The following is a 19,968-nucleotide window of genomic DNA, read 5'->3' on the forward strand; positions in this document are numbered from 1 at the left end:
CGCGGGATCGATGTCTGCTCCACTACTGCCGTTCACATTGATGGGGTTCCGGAGTCGACAGGAGCACGTTCAGGGATCGATATATCGCGTCTAGATGAGACGCAATATATTGATCCCTGAGAAATCGATTGCTACCCACCGATATGGCCGGTAGTGAAGACGTACCCCAAGGCACAGTTGGCAGGGTGTACAACAGGGAAGCTGTTAGTCAGGAATGAAGGGCATCAGCAGAGCTCAGGGTCGAGCCCAGAGCTGGGCCAGCAGGTGACTGCAGGGCAGAAGTGAGGGGCACTGGCAGAACTGTGCAGGAGGAGCTCTCTTTTTCCTTTGTCAGTGACTAACAAGTACCAGATTCATGCCCATTAAACAGTTTAAACTCCATCTTGGTGCCCTGTTCTTAGCAGGTGCCGAGGGAGGTGGGGTACAGACAGCATGCAATGGAAAAGCAGGGAAGCCAGGGGTTGACTAGTTGAGGGAGAGGCGCTGACAGCTGGCTTCCCCAGGAAGGGACAGCAGGTTTCACTGGCCGATGAATGGGGAGGGGAAGTTACATGTCACGCAGAAAGTGGGGCTGTTACAGAGTCTGGCTCAAGCACAAGCCTTAAAAACTCAGTTGTCCAGCCCTCAAATTCCCTGGTGTTGGCCATGTTGGCAGCCGACACGCCAGCAAAAGCTGGACCCAGGATGGGTCCCCTCAGCCTGGGCCAATTGCTTTTCTCTTCCCTCTCATTCTTCTCAGCCTGCCTCAGGCCCTCTCAGGAGCTTCCTGCTCCATAGATACAAGATGGCCCATCCTGGCTTCCCCTGCCTGCTACATTCAGCATCCCATGGACCCCTCTCATCCTTTCTGGGGAATCAGGGCCTCCCTTGCATTCACCTGTTCACCATCAGCAACAAAGATAAGAGCAAGGTGGAAGAGCCCTGAGCTGCCTGAGTGTGGAATGACACAGGGCTCCTGTGCTTTGGGGAGGGTGGGGGGAGATTCTCTTCTCTTTGCTACATTCCATGGGGGTTATGTGGAAGTGCCGCATTAACACCCCTGGAGAGCAGGGATGGCATTAGGCACTGAAGTGGGGCCCCAGAGGCTTGGGCACAGTGACACACATGGCAGGATGTGTGCGAGACGCAGCGTGTTGGAATGGCACTGGAGGGGGCGCTCGCTCACATTGCCTGCCGCTCGCAGGCCCGTAATAAAGTAGCAAAACATTTCATGGGTCTAATAAGGAGTAGGGAAGCCAGAATTAGCAACTCAGCCTCGTGCCCTGGCAGGGGAGCGCAGCACCAGTCCACTTCCAAGGCACTCTGGTTGGCTGAGCTGGCACTCAGAGCCTGCCTCCCCTGGTCACAAGGGCAGCACCAGCAGCGGCGCGGATTTGGCAACCATCTGCTCGTCAGTGCCCAAGCTGCAGGAGCCAGGCAGTGGCGGAACTGGGGCTGCGACCTTCCAGGACAACAGCAAGGGAGCCCCACCCAGGCATGGGAGGACACAGGCCATGAGCCAGAAGAGAACAGGTGTGTGTGGGAGTATCTGGACTGGACAAGAGCAGGATAGGACAGAACTGAGTTCGGTGAACCGCTGGGCCAGGGTGGGTGCTGAATGCTGAAAGACACAAGTCTAGTAAGAGGGGGACAACAGGGGGAACAAGACAATGCAGCCTGGTAATCCTCATCTGGCTTAGGGATTTCTCTGGCCTCCATCACTTTAGTATGTGGGCATCTCACCGTCCATCTCATCTGTATCGCCACAGCCCCCTGGGCAGCCGGGCAGGGCTGTTGTCCCCATGGGAGAGAGATGGCACGACTGGCCCAAGCTCACACAGAGAGTCTGCAGTGGACACAGGAACTAAACTCAGGTCTTAAGTCCCAGTGAGCACCCTAACCACTGGGCTATCCTTTCCCATGACTGCAAGCCCCCCACCATTCCTCTGGAGCCCACATGGGTCCAGCAGGGCTGCTTAGAGCCGGGGCTAGATGCTAGAACCAGGACAGGAGCCGAGATGGAACCCAGAATCAGCTGAGGTAGCATAGCAAAGAGACAAAGACAAACAAAACCCAAGGGGGGCCAGGGAATGAAAGGAACTTTTTCCAGAGAGACAACATGACTCTGGGAACTGGGGCTATAAGAAAAACAACCAACATGGGACATACAATAGAATTCACAAGAACTGGTGACTGAAATATTTTTGACTCCTGAGTAATCTGACCTCCTTTTAAAACTCACTGACAACGAAAAAGGGGAGATAAGTGAGAAATCTGAACCTAGTTTTCAGGGCCCTGTGCATCTCCAGGCCACAGAATTTGCTCCAAAATCCACCCTTTGCAACCATAGGCGCCAACTTCACCTCTGCCCCATGGGTGCTCAACCCCACTTCTGGCCCTGCCCCTACCCCGCCTCTTTACCACCTCCTCCACTCCTCCCCCTCCCTCCCAGAAAGTCCTGAGCACTGCCAAACAGCTGTTAGGTGGCAGGTGGGAAGTGATGGGAGGGGGAAGAAGCAGGGATGTGGCACGCTTGGGAAAGGAGGAGGCGAGAAGGGGGTGGGGGCAGGGGGAGCTTGTCTGCTGTTGGGTGTAGGTCACCAGCTAATTTTTCCCTGTGAGTGCTCCAGTCCCACAGCACCCACGGAGTCAGCATCTACGTTTGCAACTGAATCATGCTCCAGAATTGATTAATTCTGCTTTTAAAAAAATCCTCATTCTTATAGTCACAAAGAAAACCCTTAAAACATGACCCAGTCTTATGGTGTCTGCCTGAGTTTGCAGAGAGCCCCAAGTGATAGCTGTTCACATATGCCCCTTTGACTCACCAGATATTAACTCTGAAACATAATGTCTACTAGTTCACATGTTCAGTGGAAACAGCCAACTAATGTGCTTATCCCAATATCTCAAATTCCCCTCCACCTTCACACCACCACTGTTCTCCCCATGCACAGACCCTAACAATTTTGTCACTGCAAGTGGATATCATCAACACAATCTGCACCATATTAAAAAGGTGGGGGCCATGTAAAATTCAGAACAGCGAAAACACCCTCTGCATCTGATGAAGTGGTTTCTAGCCCATGAAAGCTTATGCCCAAATAAAATTGTTAGTCTCTAAGATGCCTTGTTGTTTTTGCTGATACAGACTAATATAGCTATCACTCAGGATAGTGAGACACATCAGGAGTATTTCCTGGCTATATCTGTCATTGTAGTACTAGAATTCAAAAGCAATAAAGCAAAGACCTCAAGTTTTTAATATTACCTAAGTGGATGCTGCCTTTCCAGTCTGCTCCACCAGGGGGCAGTGTCATGCACATTAGGTTGGACTTGCACAGCCACAGATCAGGTGGCATTCCCATGCACTTGGATATGGAGGGAATTGGCATACATGTTTGGGGCGGCACATTTTCAGGGATGGCATTCCAGCCATCTTTTTTTTTTTTTTGGCTTTGGGCAGCAAAAGCCTAGAGCCAGCCCTGGCAGCAGTAGCGCGTCATGTGCGGGGGGCTCCCTGGGGCCACTGCGCTTCACGCTGCGGGGGAGCAGCGCCTGCACCTTGTGGCTGGACCAGGCAGGCTCCAAACAGGGGACACTCAGGCTGGGGGCCACCTCACAGGGCACACAGAGCCACCTGCAGGTGCTGCAGGGCAGCTGCCCCCCAGCACCACAGCCGGGGCTGAGCGAAGTGGCCTGAGCTGCCCAGGGACTGCAGCAGGGCGGCCAGAAGCAGCAGAGGGGCCATAGAGGGCGGGGTGCTGCCATGTGGGGCCCATGTCCTGCTATCCAGGGCTCCACTCCCTCTGTGGCTACCCTCTCGGGTCCAGGCCACTCCTGGAGGCAGGAGCCCTGGTTGGAGAGACCCTGGGCTGAGATGTGGCCTGGGAGCCCCACTCCTCACCCTGACCCTGCCAGTGTTGGACTGGCTGGAGGCAAGGAGGGAGCGGAAGGAGTCAGCACTAGAGGCGGGGAGCCCAGCACTGGGACAGCAGGGGGTGCTGGTGGGGGAAGAGAGAGCCCAGGGCTGGGGTGGGGGGCAGCCAAAATTTTTTTTGCTTGGAGCAACAAAAAACCTAGAGCTAGCCCTGGCCACTGCCCCACCAATGGCAGCTTTAGGGACAGAGTGGGGGGGAGGAAGAGAGGCAGAAGAGTGAATGTAGAGCCAGGCCCTCACACAAAGAAGAGAGAGTGTCACCAGCTAGGTCTGACTGTCTCAGCCAGGCAGAGTGGGCACTAACCAGGAAAGAACCTGGCAGCTGTTCGAGAATGGAATCAGGAACAATAGGCAGCACTTGGCATTCTAAAGGAAGAGGCTGTGCCAAGGAAACATGACAGCTTTTGGGTTTCTATAATCACAGGCCTGATGGCTCAGGGGAGCCGGGGCAGGGTAACTCGGATTTTACAGCAGCATTCCAGACCATCTAACAACAGCTCACTTGGCTTGGCTGGGCCTGATTCTGCACATCCTGAGCACCCCCTAAAAGGGGTCACATGCCCTCCACTCTTATTGACTTCAGTGAGCACAACCAGGCCCCCTGGATGGCCTGGGGCAGAAACCCACATCCATGTACCCAGCTGGGGAAAAGGGGCCGTGTGGGATTGGGTGTGGGCCCAGTCTTGCTAACATCCTCGTTAAGGCTTTGTGGGAAGGTCACTGTGTGAACGCACAGACAAGACCACCCAGGGCAGTGTCATGGAGAGCAGGGGAGGCAGAGCTAATTCAAAGGAGCTGGATGAAATGCCAGGGGATTCGCCCTGGGGCAGCTGCAGCTGACACAGCGGGAGCATAATTCTGGTCATGGACACTTAGTGGCAGAGATCTGCACCCTGGTGATGCCAGCAGAGACTTGGAGGTGGAAAGGGGAGCAGGCAAGTTAGGAATTTGTTGATGTTCTTCTGTCTGTTACAGCAGACCCCCAACCAGACTGGGGAAATGCTGCTATGCACACACACGTACACACAGCCCCTGCCCCCAATCACTTAGCATCTAATTTAAGACAAGATGCAACAGTGTAAGACAATAGCTGGGGAAGTGGGAGGCAGGGCGTGGATGGCATGAGGAGATGACGCAGCTTTCACAAGCCAAGGAGCCCGATTCAACATAAACATCCCTCCTGCTGTACTGTGGCAGTAAATTAGCTTCCCAACCCTCACCTGTCCTCAGACCATACACATAGCCCCGGCCTGTTAGACTCACACCCCCACCCAACTTGTTTTGCACCTTCCAGCCCGCTGTCGCAGCCTGAGCCCAACCTTGGGGGTTAACAAGCAGCCGCCTCTGCTGAGAGCTTTCTGGAGCTCTGCTTCCAGTTCCAACTAGGTGAGTGGCTGCCAGAGAATGGAGCAGCGAGCAGGGCAATTTTGCTCACTCAGGGGCACTGGCATCATGTACCCGGGAGGTGACAGCCCGCTCTGGGTGGCACTTGGGCTACCTCTCCAGAAACAGCGGCTTCTCTTCTGATACTGTCTGGCTAAAGAGCAACAGCCACTGATCAGGCCCCCAAGATGGACCTAAATAATGGAGCTGTGATATCAACCCCCAAAACTGCCTTAAAGGGATTGTTCATGGTGGTGCAAGGAGTAACACACGGAGACCACTGGCAGAGCTGGGATGGGATAGAAGCACAGGGCTGGCATAGCAGGGGGCTGCAGGTTGGGACTAAGTGGCACTGGCAGAGCTCCATGCAGGGAACCCATCAGAGCTCTTCCAACCAAGTATCAAGCAGGGACAAACCCTACTTAGCTTGTGAGATCGGAGGAGAACAGAGCTCAAGTGAGATGGCTGCAGATCATAAAGAAACCCCAGGAAAGAGCCTTTATTGAATCTAATAGCCTCAACATCAATCACGGCTGCAGAAAAAAGGAAAGTCGGCTGCTGGGCTGTATTAAAAGAATGAAGAAGGGGAAATGCTGTTTTATAAATCAGTGGTTTGTTCACACTTCAAACCCTGCGCTCGCATCCTGTCCTTGTAGATGTGAACATTGAGAACAAATCAGGAAGAGGCAGTGGGGATGGGTGGGGAAGGGGAAAAACAGGGTGTGGACATTACATGAGAGAGTTGGGGGTTGCTGGGGTCAGTGCATCTGGAACTGCAAATTATTCTGAGTGGATTTGGCTGAGGTTTGCAAGGGTCCTGAAGGATCTAGTGGAAATGTCATGGTTCCTCCCTATCCCATAACAAGAGAATAGGAGGGAGTCTCAGCTGATAGCCTGTGGAACTCACTGCCACATGACACTTATGAGTCACATGCTGGAAAGGGAGTTAAAAGGACAGACATTTTGGGAGTCTGAGTAACACTGCAGAGCCTCCAAAGTGCATTAGAAGGCATTTTTAAGGGGACCAACGATGCTTTTAGTCACAACAAATCTTGCATCTTGGCAGGGGGTAGATTAGATGATCCTTGCGGTTCCTTCTAACCCCATGGGTCTGTGATTGGCTGAAGCACAGAGGTAGGAGCCAGCCTGTAGGCACTGATGGATGAAACCAACTGCCTCTGCACATGGAGCTTTGCAAACCCCTCCAGCAGCTGTCCCAAACCAGGGCAAGGCCTGTGCTGAGCAACAGACTAGCCCCAGTCAGCCAGTCTCTGACTTCAGTGAGCATTCCTGCCCCCTGCAGTCTATCAGGATGCTGGGACTACTGGGAGGGGAAACCCAGCCCATGAACTCTGACAGGAACAATACATCCAAACCATCACTGGCTCCCAACAACCACCCAACTGCTCACAATATTCTAAGAGAATTCACCAGCCCCACCCACCAGCTGCTCCCTGTGAGAGATGAGCTGGGACACGGTGCCCCAGGAAGCAAGAGGGAAGACTGAGTCCACATGATGCTTCCTGCTAAGTGGTCTGCAGCCTAGCACTGGCTCTGCAGCATCCCAGGCAGCTCAGACATGCCCCGCCAAAGTCCCAGGTAGTATTAGGTCCTCCATGAGCCAAGCCCAACTTGCACTTTGCAAGAGATACATATGTACCTGACCCCAGCACCAGTTCCTGAGCACCAGGGCTTGCACTGAAGTGTGGCCTGTCTCAAGGCCAGGGCCGGCTCCAGGCACCAGCCAAGCAAGCTCGTGCTTGGGGCAGCAGATTCTACAGGGTGGCATTCCTCCCAATCCTAGGGTAGCACGACCGCTTTTTGTTTTTGTTTATTTTGGTTCTCTGATCCAGCCGCCCTGTAGGGGATGGTGGCGCGGAGGAGGGGAGTGCCCTGCTGGGAGTGGGCTGAGTGCTCTATCTGCCCCAGCTGGTGCTAGGTCTGCAGCAAGCCCGGCAGCCCGCGTCCTTCCCTCCCTGCCGACCGGAGTGGTGGGGAGCCCACTCAGCAGGCGGCATGGTGGTCAGGGGTGCATGGCGAGCACCCTGCTGAAGCCCCGGCCGCCCCCCTTCTCTCTCTCCCCCTTGCTCCTTACCCCTCCCCTCCACTAGCTGGGGTACGTCTGCAGTGCAAGGAGTCCTCCTGCACCCTGGCTCCAGCCATGCTGCAGGTTGCCCCCCAGCCCCTGCGTTGCTGCTCCGGCCATGCAGCAGGGTTTTTTTTGTTTTTTTTTTTCCTCCCCTGCTTTGCCGCTCCGGCCACGCTGCATTTTTTTTTTTGGGGGGGGGGGGGCGGGATGGGATGCTTGGGGCAGCAAAAAAGCCAGAGCCAGCCCTGCTCGAGGCCAGAACTCACTATCACCTGGGGCTGGAATTAAGGAATGGAAAACATACAGAGAGGGGGAATCAGGCCAAGAAATAACCTCCCACTGCTGGGGGAGTCCCCCAACTGCACAAAACTAAGCAGGGAAGGATCCTACAATGGCCAGGCTGGGGAGGGCAGTGTGACCAGGTCAGGGTCCAACAACACCTGCCTCATTGGAGATTTAAGGAGAAAACATCAACACACCTTTGAAACGCTGAGATCCCAGAGGGCCAGATTCAGAGTTGGCATAAGCTGGCACTGCTCCATTGCAGGCAGGGAAGTTGCACCCATGTACACCAGGTCCAAACTGAGCCCAGGCAGTCCTGGGTGGCTGGCATGGAAAGCAGTAAGGTGAAGTCCACCCCCTCCACACAAACTAGGTCTGGGGATACCAGAGGCACTGCTAAAGATCTACCCTATCCTGTGCTGTCTCTCTCCTCCCCAGGTGTAGCAGTGATTTCCAGGGCTCTGTGCCCCTCCTCCCCCCCACCCCCCCGCCGACCCCAAGTGAGCTGACTTCTGATTCCTGGCTACAGCCTGATATGCTCAGGCTAATATTTCTCCTCAGTGCCCTGAAGTGCAATGTGCAGGCACCGGGCAGCGTGAACTGATGGGGTCTGTCTGGATCCCAACACCACAAAATGGGTTTTAAGTTCAGAGGAGTGGGTGGGATGAGACCAATTTTCCAGCATCTCCAGCAGTGGTAGGGTGCCACCGTCCCTTACAGCACATTCTTAAGGCTGAGCCACTGCATTTCAAGTGCAGGTCCAGCCCCACAGCCAGCACCCCCCACCCCAAAGGGCTACAGCAGGGAGCTCAGGTTGAGGGAAGGCATCAGGATGCAGGAGGGATCTGAGGCACCAGGAGGTCAGGGAGGCCAGATTAGAGAGGTTAGAGAGGTCAGATAGACTATGTTAAAGGCTGGGGGGGGGGGTGTGAGGAGGACCACAGGGCTGCCCTGGCCCTACTCTCCAGCCTTTGTCCAGATGACCCTGCAGAGGGCAGGATGGAACAATCCCACCTCAACCCCACTGAGGGTCTGGGGCAGGAGCCAGGGCCTGACATCCTACAAAAGGTCAAGGAAGGGGTGGGGGCATCTGACTTTGTGAGATGGCTCCAGCTAGGGAATCACGAGGAGAAAGGGGGATGCAGAACTCTAACCCCTCTCCCTTCACACATACATGGCCATCACATGTGCATCCCCACCCAGGAGCCAAACAGCACATGTGGCTATATCACAGCTGTGAGCATGTGCAAGACTCTGCTGGAGTGGATGGAAACCACCTCTGGGCAGCCAGCCCTGGGGGGCCTGGCTCAGCCCTCACCCCCCCCCCCCCCCCGTCACTGCACCTGCTGGAGGTCAGCATGAAGGGTGGGGAGGGAATCTATTTGTTATACTTAACATAACATATTCCCCTCCTGCCCAGCAATGGCTCCACGACGCCCCACCCCCCAGCTCTGCATGCTCTGCCAGCGGCACGATCCCAAAGGTGCCCCCTGGCCGCCCCAGGAGGGCTGCCCGCGCGCCCCCTGCCCGCGCAGGCTGAGCAAGGCAGACACAGTCCTGCACGCGCAGTCGGGCATGGCCCCAGATGCTGGCATGCTGCACCCACTCCCACACCGGCGCTGGCACAGCACGCGGCACACGCACACAGACCCCCTCGCCCAGGGCGTGCCCCCCATGCTGCCTGGCAAAACTTGAACACCCGCTGGAGCCCAGCCCCCACCGCCATCTTCCCTTTATTTGTGACATTAGCGGTTGTCATGGAAATTAGCGCCACGTCTCTCGCAAGGGGGTGAGCTGGGGGAAGAGGATGGAAGGCAAAACAGCCCGAGCTGGGCGCAGATCAGTCCTCGGCCCCCCGGATCCTGACCAGGGGGACCCCACCGCCCCCGCTCCCGGAGTAGCCCCGCCTGACAGCCCGAGGCGCCAGTCCATGGGTACCATTCCCCGATGGCTCCCGCGCGGTGCCAGCTCCCGGTCAGAGCGGAGCGGAGCAGAGCATTCCCCCTCCCCCGCACATGCTGCACCGGCGCCTGCAGCGAGCTGCATGGGAAGGAGCCGCTAGCGACTGGGGGAGCTCTCCTGCAAAGTGCCCAGGCACCACCTCAGGCTCCTTCCCCGGGTAACTTTGTCCGGGCACCACAGTGCTCGACTCCAGCCGCCTCCCGCTCCTCGTCTCTGCCCCGCCGCCCTCCCCCGGGAGGCGAAGCGAGCCTCTTGCAGCCTTCCTGCCTCCAGCGCCGTGGGCGCTGCTGTCCCCTTTGCTAGGGGGCGAAGACTCATACCGCAGTCACTCTCTCTGCGCGAAGGACCGGCAGCCGAGCACCTGCCCGAATTACAGCCCTCGGCTCCACACAGGGCTGCCTGCGGGGAGGGAGGCACACAGCATGCATGGCGCGCCCCCTCCCTCCAAATCGGGCGAGTTCGCCGCCCGCGCCTGGTCCCGCGCCCCCGGCCGCTCGGGCTCACCTGCAAGCCTGCTCCAGCCGCGGGAAGGCGCCGGGTCCCTCAGCCCTGCCCCAAACGCTCAGGGCTCCTGTGCCGCCCACCCCACCGTGCCTGGGCTGGGGGAGCCGGGCGTCACTTGGCGACGAGCTCCTTGGGGGGCCCGGGCGGGGCAGACGGAGCTAAGCACGCTCCAGGCACCTGGAACATCTCCCTAGAGTTCGGCGTGGGAAAGTTACAGGGACTGGACTGATAGGGGCCCGCCCCGGGGAGGGGCCAGGACTCGCTGACGTCATCGGCAAACTTTAGGCTCCTCCCACTGGTGGGGAAGCGGGTGCTGCCTGGACAGGGGTCCACTAGCTCCCTCTGGGCAGCCACGGGTCGGCTGGGTGCAGAGGGCAGCGTCGGGCATCACTGGGCTGCCAGCGCCTGTAAGAGAGAGGGAGGTGCAGACCACGGAGAGGAGCCCTCGCAGGGTGCAGAACTCCACTGGGGGGCCCACAGACGCTGCAGGTTACCCAGGGTGCTCCATAGGGTCAGAAAGGACTACACCAGGGGTCGGCAACCTTTCAAAAGTGGTGTGCCAAGTCTTCATTTATTCACTCTAATTTAAGGTTTCGCGTGCGGGTAATACATGTTAATGTTTTTTAGAAGGTCTCTCTCTCCAAGTCTATATATTATATAACTAAACTAGTGTTGTATTGTAAAATAAACAAGGTTTTCAAAATGTTTAAGAAGCTTCATTTAAAATTCAATTAAAATGTTGATCTTACGCCACCGGCCCGCTCAGCCCGCTGCTGGTTTGGGGTTCTGTTCACCTAGGCTGACAGTGGGCTGAGTGAGGCCTGTGGCCAGGACCCCAGCTGGGAAGGGTCTGGCAGCCAGAACCGCAGACCCGCAGCGGGCTGTGCGGGGCCAGCAGCCGGAACCCCAGACCGGCAGTGGGCTGAGTGGCTCAGCCTACTGCCGCTCAGGGGTTCCAACTGCCGGCTCCTGACAGCCAGGATCCCAGCTGCTGGACCCGCTCAGCCCGGTGCCGGTTTGGGGTCCCGGCCCTGCCCACATACAGTGGGTACCGACCTTCTCCCTGGTTCTAGCCCGTTCTCTTCCTCTTTCTGCACTGAGCTGAGAGTGGGAGTGGACTGAGCACAGGGCTGGGGTTGAAGGGTCTGACCAGGAGCTAGAATGAAGGAGGGAGCTCAGGGCTGGGGCAGGAGGTTTGGGTGTGGGGGCACTCACCTGGGCATCTCCCATTTGGTGTGAGGGGTGCAGGTGGGAATGTGAGTGGTGGCACAGGCGCTCCCATTTGGTGCTCAGGGCGGGGATGGGGATGGGGGTGCATGGGATGTGGGGGGACTGGGGATGTGAGGGGGTGCAAGAGTCAGGGCAGAGGGCTGAGGACATGTGAGGGGGTGCAGGTTTCAGGGTAGGAGGGCTGGGTATATGTGGGGTTGCCAGTCAGAACTGGGGTCATGGGCGGGGTGAAAGAGTCAACAGAGGGCTGGGTGGTATAGGGCTCAGGGCAGGCGCCTGGGTGTGTGTGAAGGTGCAGGGCTCAGGGCAGAGGGCTGGGTGTGTGGGGGGTGGGGTCAGGGCTCAGGGCAGAGGGCTGAGTGACTGCCCCCCCAGAATCCCCAACCCCCCCACTCCTTGTCCCGACTACCCCCTCCTGGGACCGCTGCCCCTTATCCCCTGACTGCCCCCCTCGGACCCTACACCCTACGTGTCCCCTGACTTCCCCAACCCTTATCCACACCCCTGCACCCAGATAGACCCCCTGGAGTCCCATGCCTATCTAACCGCCCCCTGACAGGACCCCCAGAACTCTGGACCCATACAACCCCTCCCCCTGCTCCCTGCCTGCCCCAACCCCTCTCCACACCCCTGCCTCCTGACAGCCCCCCCAGAACTCCCAACTCATCCAGCCCCCCACAGCTCCTTGTCTCCTGACCACCCCCTCCAGAGACCCCCCACCCTAACTGCTCCCCCAGGACCCTCCTTGCTTCCTGTCCCCTGACTGCCCTGACCCTTATCCACCCCCTAAACATATCCCGGGACTCCCAGGCCCCATCCAACCCCCCTGCTCCCTGACTGCCCCCTCCAGAGACCCCCACCCCTAACCACCCCCTGAGATCCCACCCACCCTGCTCCCTGTCCCTTGACTGCCCCCACTCCTTACCCAACCCCCTCCCCGCCGGCCCTGGACCTGGCCCCCTTACCATGAGGCTCCCCACTCACCCGGAGCCCTGCTACCACCATCCCCGTGCGTGTAGCCCTGCCCTGCCCCTCAGAGCACTGCATGCGTGGCGGCAGGGCTCCAGATGAGCGGAGAGCATCTTTCCCTCCCCCCGGAGCCAAACGCTGCCCCGCGGGAGCGCCTAGCCCCAGCCCCCAGAGCGCTGTGCACACAGCAGCAGGGCTCTAGGGGGAGCCAGGGACAGAGGCTTGCTGCGTTCGGGCCGGCACTCCTGCCTGGGACAGCAGACCCCGCAGCTTGCCGCGTCGGCAGGATTTTTAATGGCACGCGGATTCCCAGCAGGCAGCCACGTGCCATTAAAAATTGGCTTCTGTGCCATCTTTGGCATGCGTGCCATAGGTTGCCGACCCCTAGACTACACTGATCATCCAGTCTGATTCTGTAGCAGGTGAGCTTTGGGGGCAGCCTACACCTGCAGCGCCAGCCTGCCTTCAGTGTCACTAGGGCACTAGTTCTGGTGCTGAAACATTCACCAGCCCTTCATAGCAGCAAAGTGCCTTACAAATGTGATCTGACTCACACCCCCAGGAGGCAGATTAGTTTTACAGAAAGGGAAAATGAGGCAATGAGCAGTGAAGGCTGCACCTTACCTCACTGCCAGAGCTGGGATTGGAATCTGGAAGTCATCCCTGGGGTCTAATCACTAGTTTATGCTGAATAGCTCCCTGTTGTTAAATTAGGACCTGTATTTAATCATCCTTAGGCCTTGTTTGTTATTTATGTCAGTAGTGTCCTGTGATCCCAGTCAGGACTACAGCCCCATTGTGCTTGTTATGTTATGTAGAAAGAACTAAGGTTCCCCCAAATGGATGCCTGTTACAGGAATAAAGTTGTGTGAATAACAGACTCTGGGCTCTGCAGCAGACTGAAATCCACGCAGCAGTGGAAGCCTGATTTAAACTGAGGTACTAGTTAGGAGGAGGGGAAATCCATCTTCACATGGCATTTTCTGGGCAGCAAACCTGCTCTTGTTTGTACTGCGAGATGTAGAATAGTGTGGGCTAGTGGTGGCTCATGGACACCTATGATAGCAGCCTGGGGCTAGGGTTCCCATGGGCTCTCAGGGAGGAAGGTTGTGTTACTCGTCAGCCCATGGATGCTACCCTGTGTCCATAGGTGGTCGCCTCACTGTCTCACAGCCTAGAGAAACCACCCTTGCATTTGCCTTGCCTTCTGCCTGGAAACGCCCCATTCCAAAGCCCTTGTCTCAAACATCTCTGCCCTAGCTCCTAAAAAAACACCAAAACCCTAAGCAAATTGGGCCCAGCTGGACTACAGCCTACCCTGGTGCTTCAGAGGGAACTCCCCTGGGTTCTAGCTTCCCACCATCTTCCATGTCAGCCCCAAGGCTAGAAGATTTAGAGGAATGGAACTCTGCTCCTCCTGTAGGTGAGCTGAGAAAAACCTAGCTCTGGCTAGACTAATTGACATAAAGTAGAATATTGTTTCCCCAGAATTCCACCTTCTGAATTTTGTTGCTTTAGCTGGCCTTTGTTTACATTTATGTATACATCAGAACAGATGATTATCATTACTGTAGTCATGCAAGGCCTAAGGATTGTACTGGGCATGCCCTAGTGTGAGTAGGTCACACTGATGTAATGAGTAGTGAACTTTAGTTTGGTGATTAAATGTAAGCTCAACAGCTACTATGGTTTAGTTGTGAGGTATTGTCCACATTTTAGGTTAATTTAGCTACAAATACACTCTAGAGAGGTGCAGTCAAGCTGATCTGGGTCCTGGTAAAGATGCTGCTAGGCTGATGGGAGAATTCTTCTGTCAATATCTTTTCCTAGGTGTGAGTTTATTAAAGTGCTAGAAAAACCCCTTCTGTTGCTCTAGCAGGTGCATATGCTACCCTGGTGTACCTGTAATAATGTAGCTGTGCTACTGTAGTGCTTGTAATGTAGACATACCTTAAGAAGTGGGGATTTGAGTGTTTCCTCATCTGGGCAGTCTATGCGCAGTGAGTTCCTGTGTTCTAGCTTCTTGTTGTCCATACAGATGTAGCCTTCCTTTGTTTGGGATATTGGATGCCATCACCATGAGTGCCTGAAGGGCCGTTCCCACTCATTCTATGCTCCTTGTCCCAGGGCCACCTGGCGGGGGGAGGGGGAGCAAGTGTGGCAATTTGCCCCAGACCCTGGGCTCTGCAGAGGTCCCGTGAGCCCTGGCCCAGCGGTCCAGGTCTTCGGTGACATTACAGCAGCAGGGGGCTCTTCAGTGCTACCGAAGACCTGGACCGCCGCCGGGTGAATACAAGCGCTACAGCTCCCCTGCTTTGCCCCAGCCCCCCTGAATCCTCTGGGCAGCCCTGCCCTGTCCCCAAGTATGTACTTCTAACAGGGAGAGATGAGAGAACAGACAGGAGGCCTCTTTGGCCCCAGTCATGTCACACTATCTTCCCCCCATTCAGACTTCCTTGCTATGCCTCAGAGCTAGCGCCTCGTGCAAAGTCTGATCCTGCCTTGGGAGCAGAGATTTCAACAGGGCTAAGGAGAGAAGAGGGTAAGGTATGTCATACAAGCAGTGCCAGTATGGAGGCAAAGGCAGCCAGGGGATAGGGCACCAGGCTGGGAGTCAGGGAACTGGCTTCTATTCTTGGCTCTGATCATGTCTTGTAATGGGACCTTGAGCATGCCACTTCCTCTTTCTGTGTGGCAGCCCCCCCTCAAGCAGTGCTTATACACTGAGCAGAAAGTGCACGGAGCGAGAGAAGACAAGCTCTAAATGTGATTAGTAATAATCCCAGGGACTATCAGACAACATTAACTCACTCCTGCCTTCAGAGCCAGGCTTGATTTGTTTTACACAGCAATTATGAATATGCTTATAAAGGCAGATGGTTGGGGCATGGGGAGGTGTAAGGGATTTGGGGTGGCTGCATTACTCCTCGAGTGGCAATGCAATATATGTATGAAACTATATGTTCTGATCTTATAGGATAGGACAGCACATGCTATTCCTTAAATAACGCAGTAGCCTACATTTTCTTCTACAACCTTATCGTTGGAAACACAGAGGGCTGGATTCTCCTCTCACTTGAATCAGGAGTAAATCCTGTAAAGTCAGTGAAGAGACATTGGCGTGAAACTGCAGTGAGAGAAAAAATCAGGGCCAGCAATGTGTATGTGTGTGCGTGCACGCGTTGTGTGCTGTGAATTTAAACATCCAGTTTCAATAGCTAGCTTTGAAAATCTCAGACACAGGGTTTGCTTCATATATATACATATATATACATATAGACTTCGCAGAATTTGTGTTTTTTTTAATATAATTTCACCAGATAAAAAAGCTTTAAAATAAACATTGATATTAGGTTTTAATTGATTTACATTTTCACAGTTATGCACAATTATGGGTTTTAAGCATTTTTACAGTTGTGGGAAACTACGTGGTGGTGGTCAGCCAAGGAGGGGAGGTCAGACAATAATTATCTAGTGACAGTAGATATTGAGATCCCAAAAGTTAAAGCTTTTACAACCCATAAAACAAAAACTGTCAACATCACAGACCAAAATAAACAAAATAAATCTCCTTAAATCAAATTGTAACAAGTTCTGGAGCAGCCTGTTTCTTACTTTGCCTATCTGTAAATTTCAGTTAATATAGATGGAAATATTTTTCATCAGTTTATGAGTGCAGTGTGAAATTGACCTTTACTGACATTTACAGGTAAAATCCTGTCCTTCCAAGCCTGTATATACACATACACACCCACGCTACAGTACATATGTAACAGTGAAAAGTGAAATCCTAGTTATAGCCTCACTGCATTCACTAAGGGAGAGGGTCATAATTCACAAGGGGTGGAGCCTTGGTGTAGCAGGAATACAGGGGATTCCAAGATGGGCAGTCAAAATGCTCTGAGGCTGGAACCATGCCCATGTTGAGAGAGGCAGGAAAGACTGGGATGGCTCTTTTTAGAAGAGAGAAGTGAGAGCAGACATGACAAAGAGCTACACACTGACAAGTGGAACTGAACAGGCACTTCTCTTCTGCCTGCCTCCTAACTGACTGCTGTTGTGTTCCAAGGAAACTCAGCACATTTAAAAAGGGGAAAAGGACAGTTTTTCCACACAACACACAATTAACTTGTGCAATTCACTGCCACAAGATGTCTCTGAGGCCAAGAGCTTAACAGGATGCTTAAAAAGGCTGACCATTTCAATGGATAATGAGAACATCTAGAGTTATAATAGCAAGGATTAAAAAATCCAACCTCCCCCCCCATCTCAATCCCTAAAGTTTGGCTGCTTCATGGGCCAAACCAACCTTGGACTTACAAAGGCTGGAAACAGGTTTCAGTGTGGCAGCCATGTTAATCTGTATCAGCAAAAAGAATGAGGAGTACTTGTGGCACCTTAGAGACGAAAAATTTATTTGAGCATAAGCTTTCGTGGGCTACTGCATCAGATGCATGTAGTGGAAAATACAGAAGGAAGATATATATACACAAAGAACATGAAAAAATGGGTGTTGTCATACCAACTATAACAATAGTAATCAATTAAGGTGGACTATTATCAGCAGGAGAAAAAAAACTTTTCTAGTGATAATCAGGATGGCCCATTTCCAACAGTTGACAAGAAGGTGTGAGTAACAGTAGGGGAAAAGAAATTAGCATGGGGAAATAGTTTTTACTTTGTGTAATGACCCATTCACTCCCAGTCTTTATTCAAGCCTAATTTAATGGTGTCCAGTTTGTAAATTAATTCAATTCTGCAGTTTCTCGTTGGAGTCTGTTTTTCAAGTTTTTTTTTGTTGGAGTATCGTGACTTTGAGGTCTGTAATTGAGTGACCAGGGAGGTTGAAGTGTTCTCCAACTGGTTTTTGAATGTCATAATTCTTGACGTCTGATTTGTGTCCATTTATTCTTTTGCTTAGAGACTGTCCGGTTTGACCAATGTACATGGCAGAGGGGCATTGCTGGCACATGATGGCATATATTACATTGGTAGATGTGCAAGTGAATGAGCCTCTGATAGTATGGCTGGTGTGATTAGGTCCTATGATGGTGCCCCTGAAGAGATATGTGAACAGGGTTGGCAATGGGCTTTGTTGCAAGGATAGGTTCCTGGGTTAGTGTTTTTGTTCTGTGATGTGTGGTTGCTGGTGAGTATTTGCTTCAGGTTAGGGGGCTGTCTGTAAGTGAGGACTAGCCTGTCTCCCAAGGTCTGTGAGAGTGAGGGATCATCCTTCAGGATAGGTTGTAGATCTTTGATGATGCACTGGAGAGGTTTTAGTTGGGGGCTGAAGGTGATGACTAGTGGCATTCTGTTACTTTCTGTACTGGGCCTGTTCTGTAGTAGGTGACTTCTGGGTACTCTTCTGGCTCTGTCAGTCTGTTTCTTCACTTCATCAGGTGGGTATTATAGTTGTAAGAATGCTTGATACAGATCTTGTAGGTGTTTGTCTGAGGGGTTGAAGCAAATTCAGTTGTATCTTAGAGCTTGGCTGTAGACAATGGATTGTGTGGTGTGATCTGCATGAAAGCTGGAGGCATGTAGGTAAATGTAGCGGTCAGTAGGTTTTCGGAATAGGGTGGTGTCTATGTGGCCATCACTTATTAGCACTGTAGTGTCCAGAAAGTGGATCTCTTGTGTGGACTGGTCCAGGCTGAGGTTGATGGTGGAATGGAAATTGTTGAAATCATGGTGGAATTCCTCAAGGGCTTTTTTCCATGGGTCCAGATGATGAAGATGTCATCAGTGTAGCACAAGTAGAGTAGGGGCATTAGGGGATGAGAGCTAAGGAAGCGTTGTTCTAAGATAGCCATAAAAATGTTGGTATACTGTGCAGTTATGTGGGTACCCATAACAGTGCCGCTGAAAGAAAGGCTGGAAAGAAAGTTTATCCACTGTGGGATACTGTGGGGGGTCTTACACCTTTGTCTGGCAGTGACTGATGTGAGAGCTGATGTAAAGAGCTGCGCACAAGAACAATTTACAGTGCACAATGACAAAAGTTAATGCTCCTACAAAACCCATGATCTATACTGAGTGCTATCCGCTGGCACCTTATCTACTAACCAACTATTTACATTTACCAGGGACAGACATAACGCATTGTCCTAGCAGAGGGTCCTCTCCACTCAGACACAGATTCCAGGGTCACATAGATCCCTCAGGAGGTCATCTAGATCAACCCCCTGCTCAAAGCAGGACCAATTCCTAACTAAATCATCCCAGCCAGGGCTTTGTCAAGCCTGACCTTAAAAACCTCTAAGGAAGGAGATTCCACCACCTCCCTAGGTAACCCATTCCAGTGCTTCACCATCCTCCTAGTGAAAAAGTTTTTCCTAATATCCAACCTAAACCTCCCCCATTGCAACTTGAGACCATTACTCCTTGTTCAATTATTTGTGCCTGCTTATGCTAAGTGCTTCAGTTTTGCATTTCCCTCATTTTGAACAAGACAAACCAAGGAAGTCTCTTTCATTTTCATTTGTAGTCAGTTTCACTTTTGATTATAATCACTTTCTCATACAAATGGCTAGATCTGCAGCGTTTGGGTTTCAGACACTGCAGGTGAAGATTTCTTTATTTAAAAAAAGATGTTTTCATTGGAAGTAAAAATGCCATGAACATTTTTCTGTGGGCCTCAGGGTTTTTTGACAGAAGGGGAATTTTCCAACATTTAAATTTCAGACAAAATGTGACAGCTCCCCCTTCCATAGAACAAATACAGTCATCAAGGAACACGGAAAGAAACATACAGCATCAAAAATAAATCAGTGACCAAAGTACATAGACCAGGCAGCTGGGGGAGCCCCCCGGCCCATGGCCCAGCCACATTTAAGCAAGGACGTAAAAATAGGCTTGTCACCTGGCTGTTTTGATTGGCCTGGCTGTTTTTTCCACTCTCCGGCAGGTTGTCGGTCAAGAGCTGTAATTTGCTGGGATTTTTGGCATGTACACATGTGCATGTACAGCCATCTTGTAACTAGTGGCAATATGTGTCATGAGTGAAAGTGTGCTGCAGCTGGCCTTCTGGTCCTGCTCTGTGTGTGCAGGACGCTGCATGCTGGGCTCTCATCTGCCAAAACTGTAGCAGCTCCTCTCTGCGCTGTGGACTGGCTGGCAAACGGAACAGACCCATCATCTGAAGGTGAGGCCTCCCTTTAAATGGTCCTCTGCAGTACCTAAAAATATGAACTGGGCTTGCTGAGAAAACGTTTTCAGCCCCCAAATCAGAGCATAGCTCTGAGTCCCTTGGGTTTGTATCATCACTATTAATGTTTTGAAAAACGTTACGTACCATATAACCTTGTTATAGTTGTAAGAATTTTTTTTCCTGACCAGAAGACTTCGGGGAGCCTTACAGTATATCCCCTCCCACTGGGTTCCCCCTTAAGCCCATCTATCAGAGCTGGAACAAAAGGACCCACCACTTGAATATAAACTCACAACACTTTATTTACTAAAGGAGAAGGAAGGAAGTGGGAGGGGAATGGATGACGAACTCTGGAGATTTGGTATAGAAAACACATGCATGCACATACACTCGATAAAGCAAAGGTGTTCTTCTACCTTTTCCAGGTGCTGATGATGGAGAGGCTGCAGAATCTAGATCAACGAGATCAACGATGAACAG

General features: G+C 53.0%; 1 protein-coding gene across 2 annotated transcripts in view; it reads right to left on the bottom strand.

Moving 5' to 3' along the window:
- The window catches only part of CAMKV (CaM kinase like vesicle associated), a 50,597-nt gene extending 40,249 nt beyond the window's left edge, over positions 1–10,348 (bottom strand). Inside the window, exon 1 of one of the 2 annotated variants that reach the window (XM_030570688.1) lies at positions 10,140–10,348. The gene's annotated coding sequence lies outside the window, so the exon portion shown is untranslated. Of the gene's footprint in view, positions 1–9,955; positions 10,026–10,139 lie in introns of those variants that run through there. The other variant, XM_030570689.1, reaches the window with a different exon arrangement.
- Between the last annotated feature and the right edge of the window lie 9,620 nt (positions 10,349–19,968).

The sequence above is a fragment of the Gopherus evgoodei genome, chromosome 7, assembly GCF_007399415.2.
Source record: "Gopherus evgoodei ecotype Sinaloan lineage chromosome 7, rGopEvg1_v1.p, whole genome shotgun sequence".
NCBI classification, from domain to species: domain Eukaryota; kingdom Metazoa; phylum Chordata; order Testudines; family Testudinidae; genus Gopherus; species Gopherus evgoodei.